At 42.5% G+C, this 14,584-nt stretch overlaps 1 protein-coding gene across 11 annotated transcripts in view; it reads right to left on the bottom strand.

The window, feature by feature from the left end:
* The window catches only part of LOC132405960 (leucine-rich repeat and immunoglobulin-like domain-containing nogo receptor-interacting protein 3), a 172,136-nt gene that overhangs the window by 8,492 nt on the left and 149,060 nt on the right, over positions 1-14,584 (bottom strand). The window contains exon 1 of one of the 11 annotated variants that reach the window (XM_059991005.1): positions 8,696-8,981. The exons of the other annotated variants lie outside the window; for them this stretch is intronic. The gene's annotated coding sequence lies outside the window, so the exon portion shown is untranslated. Of the gene's footprint in view, positions 1-8,695; positions 8,982-14,584 lie in introns of those variants that run through there. 11 annotated transcript variants of the gene reach the window in all.

The following is a 14,584-nucleotide window of genomic DNA, read 5'->3' as shown; positions in this document are numbered from 1 at the left end:
ACTGCAGTACACTGTAAACTACTTTTTATAATGCTGTTTATATTGTAAATGTATGGTGTTATTTATGTATTGATGCACATTATATTCCACATCCAAACATTAAACTCTACCTTTAATTTTTTATGTTATTATTTGTTCTTTATAACTGTTGTTTGTTGAATGTTGCACCCTGACCAACACAGCAAATTGTTACTACATGTAAATGCATATGGCGAATAACATTGATCCTTGCTCCCCGAAACAGAGCAAGCAGGCAAATTAAGCAGGACAGAAACACAAGAGAGATGGAAGATGCTGGAATCTGTAGCAATGGAACAACACAAACAAAATGCTGGAGGAACCCAGCAGGTCAGGCAGCATCTGTGGAGTGGAATGAACTATCGCCATTTCAGGCCTAACCCAAAGGTCTTGCAACCAAAAAGTCAACTGTTCATTTCCCTCCATAGATGCTGCCTGACCTTCTGAGTTCCTCCAGCATTCCAGCATCTGCAGAATCTCTTGTACCTGCAGGAACTCAACAGGTCAAGCAGTGTTTCTGGAGGCAGAGAGGAAGTCAGTGGAGACCTTGCAGTAAGAGGGAACCAGGCCCTTGATATCCTTTTGCTCTTAATATATCTGTAGAAACCCTCAGGATTCTCTTTCATCTTGCTTGCTAGAGCAACCTAATGCCTTCTTTTAGCCCTCCAGATTTCTCTTGTATTTCTTATACTCCTCAAGTACCTCATTTTTTTCCTGCCTGCCTATACCAGCCATGCACCTCCCTCTATTTCTTGTCAAATCTCATCTTGAATGCCAAGCTACTGAACCTTCTTGATCAACTTCCTATGCAGATCTTGTCGACGGCCTTGCTGAAGTCCCTGTAGATAACATCCACTGCCTTGACTTCACAAATGTTCCTGGTAACTTCCTCAAAAAGCTCTATAAGATTGGTTAGACACGATTTACTACACACAAAGCCATTTTGACTATTCCGAAACAATCCCTGTCTATCCAAGTACTCATATACCCAGTCTCATAGAACAGCTTTGAATAACTTTCCCACTGCTGATGTCAGGCTCACTGGCCTATAATTTCTTGGCTTATTTTTAGACCCTTTCTTAAACAACAGAACAATATTAACTCTCCTCCAATCCTCCAGCACTTCACACGTGGCTAAGGATGTTCTATGTATTTCTGCTGGGGCCCCAACAATTTCTGCATTAGCCCCTCCCACAGAACTGAGAGAACACATTGTCAAGTTTGGGGATATATCCTCCCGAATTTGCTTCAAGCCAGCAAACACCTTCTCCTCTGTAATCTGTATAAGGTCCATGACCTCACTGATATATTCCCTCATATCTATAGTCTCTGTGTTCATCTCCCAAGTAAATACAGATGCAAAGATCCACTCAAGATCTCCTCCATTTCTTTCGGCTCCAGATTACCATTCTGATCATCTAGGATCATCCACCGAGGAGTGTGATGGAACAGAGGGATCTGGGAATATAGATCCATATTTCCCTGAAAGTAGCATCACAAGTAGTTAAGGTTGTAAAGAAAATGTTTGGTACATTGGCCTTCATAAATCGATAAACTGAGTTCAGGAGTTGGGATGTTAAATTGAAATTGTATAAGATGTTTAAGAGGCCTGATTTGGAGTATTATGAGCAGTTTTGGTCACCTACCTACAGAAAACAAGATTGAAAGAGTGCAGAGAAAATTTACAAGGATATTGCTGGGACTTGAGGGTCTGAGTTATAAGGAAAGTTTGAATAGCTTAGGACTTTATTCACTAGAACTTAGAAGAATGAGGGAGATTTAATTGAAATAAACAAAATTATGAGGGGGTGCCCATAGGGTAAAGGCAAACAGGCTTTTTCCACTGAGGTTGGGTGAAACTACAACTAGAAGTCATGGGTTAAGGGTGAAAGGTGAAATGTTGAAGGGGGACATGAGAAGGAAATTCACAAAGTGAGAGTGTGGAACCAGGGCAAGCGGTGGGCATAGGTTTGATTTCAATATTTAAGAAAAATTTGGATAGGTACTTGGATGGGAGGAGTGTGGAGGGCTATGCTTCTGGTGCAGGTTGATGGAACTAAGGAGATTAATGGCTTGGTACAGACTAGATGGGCTGAAGGGCCTGTTTTCCTGCTGTAGTGGGTTATGACTAAGAATCTAAATATAAAATTCAGAGTAATTTGCACAAAATAATTGGAGCAGGAGTCTGAAAATAATTTTAGCAGCATAATTAAATTCTTACTTTGGCCTCATTAAAGATAATTGGAGAATGTTCTGCCATTGACATATTTAGCTTTTTTTGCTCCCCAAGGACTCAGGAAACATAATGGGTTTCAACCTCTGTTAAAAGAATAAGCAAATCCAAATTATAAACCCAAGGGGTTCTGCAAATGCTGGAGGAACATCAACTGTTAATTCCCCTCCACAGATGCTGCCTGACATGCAGAGCTCCTGTGTATTGCTAAGGAAGTCCAGGAATTTGTTGTACTCTTTCAATTTGTGTTTTATATTCTGTGTTTTTTGCTGATGGGTTTGTTTTGGTGATGGCTTGATGTTTATTTTTTCTTTGAATAGGTTCCACGCTTTTCTTTGTTTTGTGGCTGTCTGCGGGAAGATGAATCTCAGGGTTGTACACTGCATACGTACTTTGATAATGGGTGTATATTAAACATTTTTGAACTTTGAATTCATTGTTCTGGACTCTGTTGACAGAAACTCTGCCTGCCCAAAGTTGTCATTCAGATTCTCTGTTGCCTGATGCTTAACTGGGTCTGATCATGAAGGATTAGTGTTTAGACAGAAGCCAGTCATAGGGGCTGTGCCTTTCACAATATAACTGAGTCACATGGGCGGCTCAGGAAATAGCAGAGCAAACATTTCACAGAAAGTAAACTCATACCCAGCTTTGTCAGCTGTCAAGCTTTTGGAGGACTTTGGGATATCATTGACATTTAGAAGAATTCAGAATGAATTGAATTGAATTGACTTTATTTCTTTCATCCTTCACATACATGAGGAGTAAAAATCTTTATATTATGTCTTGTCAAAATATGCAAAGTGCAATTTATAGCAATTTGTAATAAATAGCATGTACAACAGGACAGTCAATATAGCATAGAAATATAATTGTATCAGTGTGAATTAATCAGTCTGATGGCCAGGTAGAAGAAGCTGTCCTGGAGCCTGTTGGTCCTGGCTTTTATGTTGCAGTACCATTTCCCGGATGGTAGCAGCTGGAACAGATTGTGATTGGGGTGACTCAGGTCACCAATGATCCTCTGGGCCCTTTTTTTTGCACCTGTCTCTGTAAATGTCCTAGATAGTAGGAAGTTCACAACAACAGATGCACTGGGCAGTCTGCACCACTCTCTGCAGAGTCCCTGATTGAGAGAAGTACATTTCCCATACCAGGCAGTGATGCAGCCAGTCAGTATGCTTTCATTTATGCCCCTGTAGAAAGTCCTTAGGATTTGGGGGCCCATACCAAATTTCTTCAATTGTCTGAGGTGAAAGAGGCGCTGTTGTGCTTTTTTCACCACACAGCCGGTGTGTACAGACCACGTGAGATCCTCAGTGATGCTGTTCACCCTCTCAACCCCAGATCCATTGATGTCAATAGGGGTGAGTCTGTCTCCATTCCTCCTGTCTCCATTCTCCTTTGTTTTTGCGACATTGAGGGAAAGGTTGTTTTCTTGACACCATTGTGTCAAGGTGATAACTTCTCTGTAGGCTGCCTCGCTATTATTTGAGATAAGGCCATTCAATGTAGTATCATCAGCAAATTTAGTTAGCAGATTGGAGCTGTGGTTGGCGACACATTCATGGGTAATGAAGAAAGCATTTTACATTTGTTTATACTTGATATAAATATTATTTATGAAATTCTCAAGACATTTTAAACATAGGAATACAGGTCCATAATTTATTGAAAGTGGAGACACAGGTCAATAAAGAAAGCTTTTGGCACATTGGCCTTCATAGATCAAAGTTTTGAGTACAGGAGATGTGATGTTACGTTGAAGTTATATAAAACGTTGGCAAAGCCTAATTTGGAGTATTATGTGCAGTTTCGGTCACCTAAGGTTGAAAGAGTACAGAGAAAATTTACAAGGATGTTACCAGGACTGGAGGTCTGAGTTATAAGGAAAGTTTGAATAGTTTATGACATTATTCCTTGGAACATAGAAGACTGAGGGGAGATTTGACAGAGATATACAAAATTATGATGGGTATAGATTGGGTAAATGCAAACAGGCTTTTTCCACTGAAGTTGAGTGACACTACAACTAGTGGTCATGGATTATTGGTGGAAGGTGAAGCATTTAAGGGAAATATGAGGGGAACTTCTTCAGTCAAAGGGTCATAAGAGTGTGGAACAAGCTGCCAGCACAAGTGGTGCATGCGAGCTCAATTTCAACACTTAAGAGAAGTTTGGATAGGGGTATGGAGGGCAATGGCCCAGGTGCATCTATGGGAGCAGGCAGTTGAAATGGGAAAAGGCCGGCAACTGGGGTTGAGGAGGAGATAGAAAAAAGAATCAGCCATGATTGAATGATGGAGCAGACTCAATGGGCCAGATGGCCTAATTCTGCTCCTGTCCTATGGTCTTATGGTCTAAATGCTACACCTGCCCATTCATTTCCTCCTTTACCTCCATTCAGGGACCCAAAAAATTCTTCCAGATCTTTCAGGGTTGTCTAATGTAACTGGAAGCTCCTGATGTAGCCCCTTCTACATCAGTGAGACCCAGTGTAAACTGGGGGACCACTTTGTCGAGCATCTTTGCTCCAACTGCCAGGAGTGTAGTTTCCTGGTGGCAACTTCCTATCCTCGTTCCTTTCATTTCCGTTCTGACATGTCGGTCCAAAGCCTCCTCTTGTGCTACTATGGGGCCACTCTCAGGCCAGAGGAGCAAAGCCTCATATTCCATCTAGAAAGCTTCCAACCTGATGGCATGAATACCTTTCCTGGTGCACCTCCTTTCCTTTCTCCCATAGTCCGCTCTCCTCTCCTTTCAGATTCCTTCTTCTCCAGCTCTTTGTCTTTGCCATTTCCACCTAGCATCTAGGGACATTCCAGAGCTTGGAATTCAATTCTGCAGCCATCTTGTAAGGAGCTTCCATACATTCTTACTGTGGAATGCGTGTGTTTCCCTACATGATCCATTTCCTCCCACAGCCTGAAGACATGCCAGGTGGTGAATAGGTAATTGTAAATTATCCCATGATTAGGTTAGGATTAATTGGAGTCATGGGGTTGCATGACTCAAAAGGCCAGAAGGGCCTATCGCTAAATAAGTAAATGATTAGAGTTAGTGAGTTGTGGCATGTTATGGAAACATCGCAACACTTGCAGTTTGCCCCTGTGTTGGTCATTGACGCAAGTGATGCAATTCATGGTATGTTTTGATGTAACGTAACAAAGAAAGACAAACTTTAATCTTTAACTTTAGATGGAGTTTTATCCAGTTAAGCTGGGATATGCAATACATCATGAATGACAAGGTCAGGAAGTGCAGAGGAACCAGTCCGGAGGAGTACAAGTCGAAAGAGCAATGCAGGTGGATAATGTGGTTGAGAAGCTAGGTAGGATGCTGGCCTGCATCGCTAGGCAAATGAATGCAGAAGCAGGGAGGGTAGGCTCCAACTTTATAAACATTGGCCCAGACCTCAGTTGGAGTGCCACATGCAGCTCTGGTCACGACGCTGCAGAAAAGATGTGATAGCACTGGGGAAGGTGCAGAGGAGATTCACCTGGATGTTGCCTGGGATGGAGCAGTCCTGTTATGAGGAGACACTGAAGCAGCTGGCTCTGTTTGTTCCGGTGCAGTGGAGGTTAACGGGAGAAATGACTGAGGTGCATAAAATTATGAGGTGTATAGACAAGGCTGACAAGAAATTACTCCTCAGCTCAATAAACCTAGTAGACATGGACCCAGAGTAAGAGGCAGGAAATTTAGAGGCATCTAAGAAGGACCTTGTTCACCCAGAGAGCAGTGAGTAGCTGAGACACACTGCTGGAGACAGCAGTGGAAGCAGATTCAATTACAGCAGATAAGAAGTGTATACATGAACACTTTAACCATCTGGGTGTACAGGGCTTGGGCCAAGGTGTTGGAAGATGGGATTAACATTCAAGTTCAATTCCAAATTTATTGTCATTCAACTGTACATATGTATACCTTCAAATGAAACAATGTTCCTTCGGACCAAGGTGCACAATACATATAACTTATATACACACCACATAAAGAAACATTGCCACAAATAAATTAACAAATAATAAGATGCATTTATTACACAAATTGAAGAGTAAACAGTATAACGCTACTGGCACTTCATGTGAGGTGAGACCTTGGTGGTGGCAGAGTGTTCAGTAGTTTCCCGGCCTGTTTCCCATCCGAACAGTTTGACCTAACGTTATGTTATCTCTTGCGTGATGGTAGGGGGGTCAAAGTGATCGCTGGACAGATAGGATGGGATGGGATGACATGAGTGCATTGGGCCGAATGGCCTGTGCCTGTGCTGTATGATTATGGCGCCATAATGTGCCTTTTGCTTCGCCTCTTGCAAGACGCTGGTAAAGAAGTGCAGTGTAGCGGTGTCACCTCCAGCAGACCAGTCACCAGCACCATGCTAAGATATGCTCCACCCATTGCTTATCATTGTCCCACCAGTGAGGAGTTAAAGTTTACCAGGCTCTCTCTAGTTGGTTGGACTGTTGGAAGATTAGCATTTTATTTATTTATTTGGAGATACAGTGTGGAATAGGCCCTTCCGGCCCTTCAAGCCATGTCACCCAAAAAACACGGACAATCCTGATTTAACCCTAACCTAATCATGAGACAATTTTCATTGACCACTTAGCCTACGTGGTTTGTTGTTGGATTGAGGGTGGAAACCGATGCACCCAGAGAAAACCCATGCATTCCTCAGGGAGACTCCTCACAGTGGATGCTAGCATTGAACTCCAAACTCTGACACCCAGAGCTGCAATCGCATCCCACTAACTGCTGTGCTATCGCGCTGCCCCATATTAGTGCTTGCTGTAGATCCAAGGTTACGTAATTCGCTTTTTGAAGAGGATTTGTCAATTCAATGTTAAGTGGTCACAAGAAACAGAATAATGCCTATACTGTACATCAAACAGCAGATAGGATGTTGTAAACTCACTGCACAGGAATGCAGTGCCCCAGGAACCCAATGTCCACTTTATCAGGTACACCTGTACACCTGCTTGTTAATGCAAATATCTAATCTAAATGTGACAGCAACTTAATGCACAAAAGCATGCAGGCACGGTCAGGAGGTTCAGTTGCTCAGACCAAACATCAGAATGGGGAAGAAATGTGATCTCAGTGACTTAGACCATGGAATGATTGTTGATGCCAGGCGGTTGGTTTGAGCATCTCTGAAACTGCTGATCTCCTGAGATTCTCACGCACAGCAATCCCTAGAGTTTATGGAGAATGGTGAAAAAAACAAAAAAAAATCCCATGAGTGAGTGGCAGCTCTAAGGAGGAAAATGCCATGTTAATGAGAGAGGTCTGAGAAAAATGGCCAGACTGTTTAAAGCTGATGGGAAGGTGACAGTAACTCAAATACCTACACCGTAGAACAATGGCATAGAGAAGACCATCTCTGAATGCACAACGTGTCGATCCTTCAGTAACAGATGACCATGAACATACAGCTGATAGGATGATGTGAATTCAACACAAAGGTACACACAGGGACACAGGAGTACAGTAGGTCAACACCACAGTGAGAAAATGCTTTTCAGGAGAATGAGCTGTGTGCTAAACTCAATTGCACTCAATAAATCACAAGTTTCTGGAATTTACATCACTAATATGGAAGATGTTTTATAAAATGAAAATGAAATAAAATTTTGCCTCATAAAATTCTATTCCTTAAGGACTATATCTTTTAATTCAGCAGCAGTTTATTGTAGATCTATGGTTATAAAAGATATCTTCAAAGAAAATAGCACATTAAAAAATACATGTTAGCCAACTGGGAAATTAATCTACTAAATGTCTTTCAAACAGCTCCACTAGGTATTTGGTATATTTTTATTAATTGCCTGGCAAGAATCCTGAGGCATTCAGTGAATATCTAACATGACACACAGGCTGGATTTCAGTCTTCATTTGAAAGGCATCTGTGCGGTTTGACTGGAATTCTAAATGAAGGAAACAGACACACAAACTGCTGGAGGAACTCAGCAGGCCAGGCAGCATCGATGGAGAGGAGTAAAGAATCGGCTCTTCAGGCCGAGACCCTTCATCAGGAACTTTCCTCTGGCATTTTGTGCGTGTTACAATGGATTACCAGCATGAGGCGGTTTATTCCACTCATGCCCTATTGTATTCAGATTACACGTGTGCTCTTCCATTTGGTCATCTTGTTTGGATATTGGCTCTTCTGATTCGGGCCATTTCCAGTAACATTCCCTGGTAATTACCTCAAAGGATGCAAAATACATGTAAACCCCATAGTTTCTATGAACTGGAATAGGTAAGTTATCAGCACAAGAGATTCTGTCGAAGCTGGAAATCCAGAGTAACACACACAGCAAGTTGGAGGTACTCAGCAGGCCAGGCAGCATCAATGGAGAGGAATAAACAATCAACGTTTTGGGTTGAGACCCTTCATCAGTGAAAATGAACATGGAAGTTAATTTGTGCATGATTTACCTGGCTATATTGGGTCTTTCTGACTGCTGGGTATTTCAGGCTTTGATAATCTGCTGTCAAAATGTTTAAGGGGAGAGAGTCATAGAGTCATCAAGAGATACAGCATAGAAACAGGACTTCAGCCCAACTCGTTCATGCTGACCAGTGCCTACCTGAGCTAGTTCAATTTTCCCAAGCTGTGCCAATCCCCTCACAACCGTTCCTATCCATGGACCAGTCTAAATGCCTTTATGTGATGTATTTGTCTGCACCTCTGCCACTTCTGGCAATTTGTTCCATATTCCCCCTCCCTCTGATCAGGCCTGCTTTAAATCTTAACCCCCTCATTGCAAATCAGTGCCTCTGGCTTTAGACTGGCCTACCCTGAGGAACAGACTGACTATTCACCTTTACTATACCCCTCAAGATTTTATAAATCTCTGTCAAGGTCACTGTTGTGCATTTACTACTTCAGTAATATTTGAGTAATCTTGGAAATATATTATTTGACAAAGCATTCTTGTTCATTCCAATAATTTTTATGTAATTGCATACACCATCACACTACCATGTGATATGTGAAATCTATTGAAGCGGCAGGGCCTGTGTCTGTGACCAAGGAATGACCCTAGGTTTGGACGATTTACACACCAAGTCAGATTGGAAAGGTCAGGATATCGGGGCCAGAGGAGGGGGATTAGCCAGTTCAGCTCGCTGCCTTGTGAGGTCTACTCGTCTCTGCGCAGAACTGAGACTGCAGCCCGCAACTAATGGGTTTCTGTGGACTCACTTTCATGAATGACAGCTCTAAACGCTGCTTGCTTGATGTTATTGTTTGCACAGTTTTTTCCCTCTGCACATTGGAGTTCAATGGTCTTCAAGTCAAGTCGCTTTATTCTCATTTCGACCATATCTGCTGGTACAGTACATAGTAAGAATGAGACAATGTTTTTTCAGTACCACGGTGTTACATAACACAGTACAAAAACTAGACTGAACTATGTAAGAAAACAACACAGAGAAATAAAAAACTACACTAGACTACAGACCTACCCAGGACTGCATAAAGTGCACAAAACAGTGCAGGCATTACAATAAATAATAAACAAGATAATAGGGCAGTAAGGTGTCAGTCCAGGCTCTGGGTATTGAGGAGTCTGATAGCTTGGGGGAAGAAACTGTTACATAGTCTGGTCGTGAGAGCCCGAATGCTTCGGTGCCTTTTCCCAGACGGCAGGAAGGAGAAGAGTTTGTATGAGGGGTGCGTGGGGTCCTTCATAATGCTGTTTGCTTTGTGGATGCAGCGTGTGGTGTAAATGTCCGTAATGGCAGAAAGAGAGACCCCGATGATCTTCTCAGCTGACCTCTCTATCCACTGCAGGGTCTTGCGATCTGAGATGGTGCAATTCCCGAACCAGGCAGTGATGCAGCCGCTCAGGATGCTCTCAATACAACCCCTGTAGAATGTGATGAGGATTGGGAGGGGGGTTGGGAGATGGACTTTCCTCAGCCTTCCAGAAAGTAGAGACGCTGCTGGGCTTTCTTTCTTTGCTATGGAGATGGTGTTGAGGTACCAGGTGAGATTCTCCACCAGATGAACACCAAGAAATTTGGTGCTCTTAATGATCTCTATCGAGGAGCCATCGATGTTCAGTGGGGAGTGGTCGCTCTGTGCCCTCCTGAAGTCAACAATCATCTCTTTGGTTTTGTTCACATTCAGAGACAGGTTGTTGGCTCTGCACCAGTCTGTTAGCTGCTGCACTTCCTCTCTGTATGCTGACACATCATTCTTGCTGATGAGACCCACCATGGTCATATCATCGGTGAACTTGATGATATAATTGAGCTGTGTGTTGTAGCACAGTGGTGGGTCAGCAGAGTGAACAGCAGTGGACTGAGCACACAACCCTGGGGGGCCCCTGCGCTCAGAGTGATGGTGTTGGAGATGCTGCTCCCGATCCGGACTGACTGAGGTCTCCCAGTCAGGAAGTCTAGTATCCAGTTGCAGAGGGAGGTGTTCAGGCCCAGTAGGCTCAGCTTTCCAATCAGTTTCTGAGGGATGATTGTGTTGAATGCTGAACTGAAGTCTATGAACCGCATTCAAATGTACGTGTCTTTTTTGTCCAGGTGGGTTAGGGCCAGGTGGAGGGTGATGGCAATGGCGCTGTCTGCTGAGCGGTTGGGATGGTACGCGAACTGCAGGGGGTCCAGTGAGGGGGGCAGCAGGGTCTTGATGTAGCCTCATGATGAGCCTCTCGAAACACTTCATGATGATGGATGTGAGTGCAATGGGACGGTAGTCATTTAGGCAGGACACTGAAGATTTCTTTGGCACAGGGACGATGGTGACGGCCTTGAAGCACGTTGGAGTGGTGGTGCTGCTCAGGGAGATGTTGAAGATGTCAGTGAGAACATCTGCTAGCTGGTCTGCACATCCTCTAAGCACTCTACCAGGATTATTGTCTGGTCCAGAAGCCTTCCGTGGGTTGAGTGACCAGAACTACACACAATACTCCAAGTGTGGCCTCACCAATAGCTTGTGCGGCTATAACATGACATCCTATCACTTAACTCCAATGAAGGCAAGCCTGCCAATTATCTTCTTCACCACCCGCATTATGCATGTAGCACTTTCATGGGAAATATATACCTACACTCCTAAAACACCCCATGTCCCTGCAATTTCCTGTGAAAGTCCTGCCTTGGTTTAACTTCACAAAATCCAGCTTTGCACTTATCTGAATTAAATTCCATCTGTCACTCCTAGATGACCTAGGTCATGTTAAAACATTAGCCAACCTTCTTCATGTTCCACCACACCATCAGTGTTGGTGTCATCTGCCTTGTCACATTCTGTATCCAGTGAGACCATAAGACATGGGACTTGAATTAAGCCATTCAGCCCAGTGAGTCCTCTCCGCCATTCCATCACGGCTGATTTATTATCTCTCTCAACACCATTCTCCTGCCTTCTCCCCATAAACTTTCATGCACATCAATCAGGAACCCATCAGCCTCTGCTTTAAAAATACCCTCCTGGCTTTCCTAGCCATATGTGCCAATGAATTCCACAGATTCATCACCCTTTGGTTAAAGAAATTCCCTCTCACCTGTTACACTACACATAGTATACTGAACTAGAGAAAAAAGGAAAAGAAAATGCAGAATCTAGTGTCTTACAGTCTGAGAATTCCAATGTAAAACAGTGAACAATTATAGTAAATATACTGATTGGATCTGTTCGGGACAGATCTCCCTCCATTCTTGCTTCTAGCATCAGGTGGAAGGTGCAGGGATGCTGGGTCCTACATTGCCAACTTCAAGAATAGCAGTTGCCCTACAACCAGGACCAGCATGGTTGGCTTCACTCATCGCCACACTGAACAGTTTCCTTCCGGGAAATCTGCAGCTCATGTTTCAGTCTTACTTGTTTGCTTTTGTTTAATTATGTACATAATTTGTCATCTTTCAAATGTTTATCATTTCTTGTTATGTGTGGCTTTTCACGGATTATATTATATTTCTTTATTGTATAAAGAATTATATTGTAGGTGCTACAAGAAAGTGAATCTCACAGTTGTAAATGGTATGTATAGTTTGATTAATAAATTTAATTTGAACTTTGAACACCTTGCTCTGAATAAATGAAAGATTACAGAATGTTTACAGCATGGAAGGTGGCCATTCAGCTATCAGGTTCATACTAGCTCAATATTAGCTAGTATTAGTTCAGGTTCATAGTAGCCATCCAGCCAGTCCCCATTTCCCCACCACCCTTCAGCACCTTTCCTCACACACCCAGCTCCATTTAAGCTCTGCAGTAGAATTTGCCTTGATTGCTGGGGGAGTACAGAATTATGAGGGACATAGATAGGGTTAATACAGACAGACTTCTTCCCCTCAGTTTGTGTCAGACGAGAGCTAAAGGTCATGGGTTAAAAGTGAAAGGTGAAATGTTTAAGGAAAACCTGAGGGGAATTGCTTCACTCAGAGGGTGGTGTGAGTGTGGAATGAGCCACCAGTGGAAGTGATGCATGCGAGTTTTATTGCAACATTTAAGAGAAATTTGGATAGGTACATGGACGGGAGAGATGTGGAGGGTTATGCTCTAGGTGTAGGTCGCTAGGACTAGGTAGAGTAACTGTTTGACATGGACTAGATGGGCCGAAAGGCCTGTTTCTATACCGTAGTGTTCTATGACTCTATGACCCTGGTAATCTAGACCAAAGTCAGAAAATTAAATTTTAAAAAATTTAGACATCACTAAGTCCCTGAATGAGCCTCTATGGCTCGGTTATTGAATTGTATCGACGAAGAGAAACTTTATGATTTCAAAGCTGTTGTTGATCTTGAATCATTCAACATTGTGTGGTTAAAATTCCGACTTGATGCTCTTTGAACTGGTAATAATCAGTTGTTTTTCTGAATTAATACTCTCAGTTATTAATAATTGGAGCTTAAGAGACCCCAATCCTGGTTCAGCTGAAGCATTTTTATTGACATTTTGCTGAATTCTTTTATCAGCTGTAAGTAATGGAGTCAAATACTCGAAACAACATTTATGGCATGTTTCCTTAGGATGCTTCTGTGGAATGAGATTGGAACATAAAGCTATCATATAAAATATAGTCTGGCTTGAATAAGGATGAGCAAGTGTGTTCGGGTGGTTGGAAATGCATTTGCTCATTCCCTGGTTTATTAATCTGACACACATCACTTAGCTTGCTGTTGGCAACAATACATTGTTTGTACGTAGAGTTAGTCTATTGCACAAAAATGTATAACTGGAATAGTAAATCACCAAATGGACGATTGGCACAATGATAGGACAACTTCACAGACATTGTGAATGAAACAGCACATCAGACAAGCACCTCCACATAATCCTGATACTTATTTATTTAAATAAATAAATCAGAATCAGGTTTATTATCACCAGCATGTGATGTGAAATTTGTTAACTTAGCAGCAGCAGTTCAATGCAGTACATAATCTAGCAGAAGAAGAAAATAATAATAATAATAATGTAATAAATAAGTGAATCGTTTACAGTATACAGACAATAAATAGGTTAAAAATAATGCAAAAAACAGAAATACTATATATTAAAAAGGTGAGGTGGTGTTCTAGGGTTCAATGTCCATTTAGGAATCAGATGGCAGAGGGGAAGAAGCTGTTCCTGAATCGCTGATTGTGTGCCTTCAGGCTTCTGTACCTCCTACATGATGGTAACAGTGAGAAAAGGACATGCCCTGGGTGCTGGAGGTTCTTAATAATGGACACTAACTTTCTGAGACACTGCTCCCTGAAGATGACCTGGGTACTTTGTAGGCTAGTACCCAAGATGGAACTGACTAGATTTACAACCCTCTGCAGCTTCTTTTGGTCCTGTGCAGTAGCCCCTCCACACCAGCCAGTGATGCAGCCTGTCAGAATATTCTCCACAGTACATCTATAGAAGGTTTTAGGTGTATTTGTTGACATACCAAATCTCTTCAAACTCCTGATGAAGTATAGTCACTGCTTGCCTTCTTTATAACTGCATCAATATGTTGGGACCAGGTTAGATCCTCAGATACCCAGACACCCAGAAACTTGAAACTGCTCACTCTCCCATAGAATGCTTAGTTAAAGACTTTGGCTACATTTCTATGCCCAGTGTGGTGAATCTGTGTGATTCTTTGCCACAGGCGGCTGTGGAGGCCAAGCCTTTGGGTATATTTAAGGCAGAGGTTGATTGGTTCTTGATTAGTTGGGGATGAAGGGATATGGAGAGAAAGCAGGATTTTGGGGCTGAGAGGGAACTGGAACAGCCATGGTAAAAAATCAGAGCAGACTTCAATAGGTTTCAATAAGTTCAGAGAAATACATACAATATATATCCTGAAATTCTTTTTGATGGGCTGAATG

This window comes from Hypanus sabinus, chromosome 16 (assembly GCF_030144855.1).
Source record: "Hypanus sabinus isolate sHypSab1 chromosome 16, sHypSab1.hap1, whole genome shotgun sequence".
Lineage (NCBI taxonomy): Eukaryota > Metazoa > Chordata > Chondrichthyes > Myliobatiformes > Dasyatidae > Hypanus > Hypanus sabinus.
This window is presented reverse-complemented; position numbering and strand designations above follow the sequence as displayed.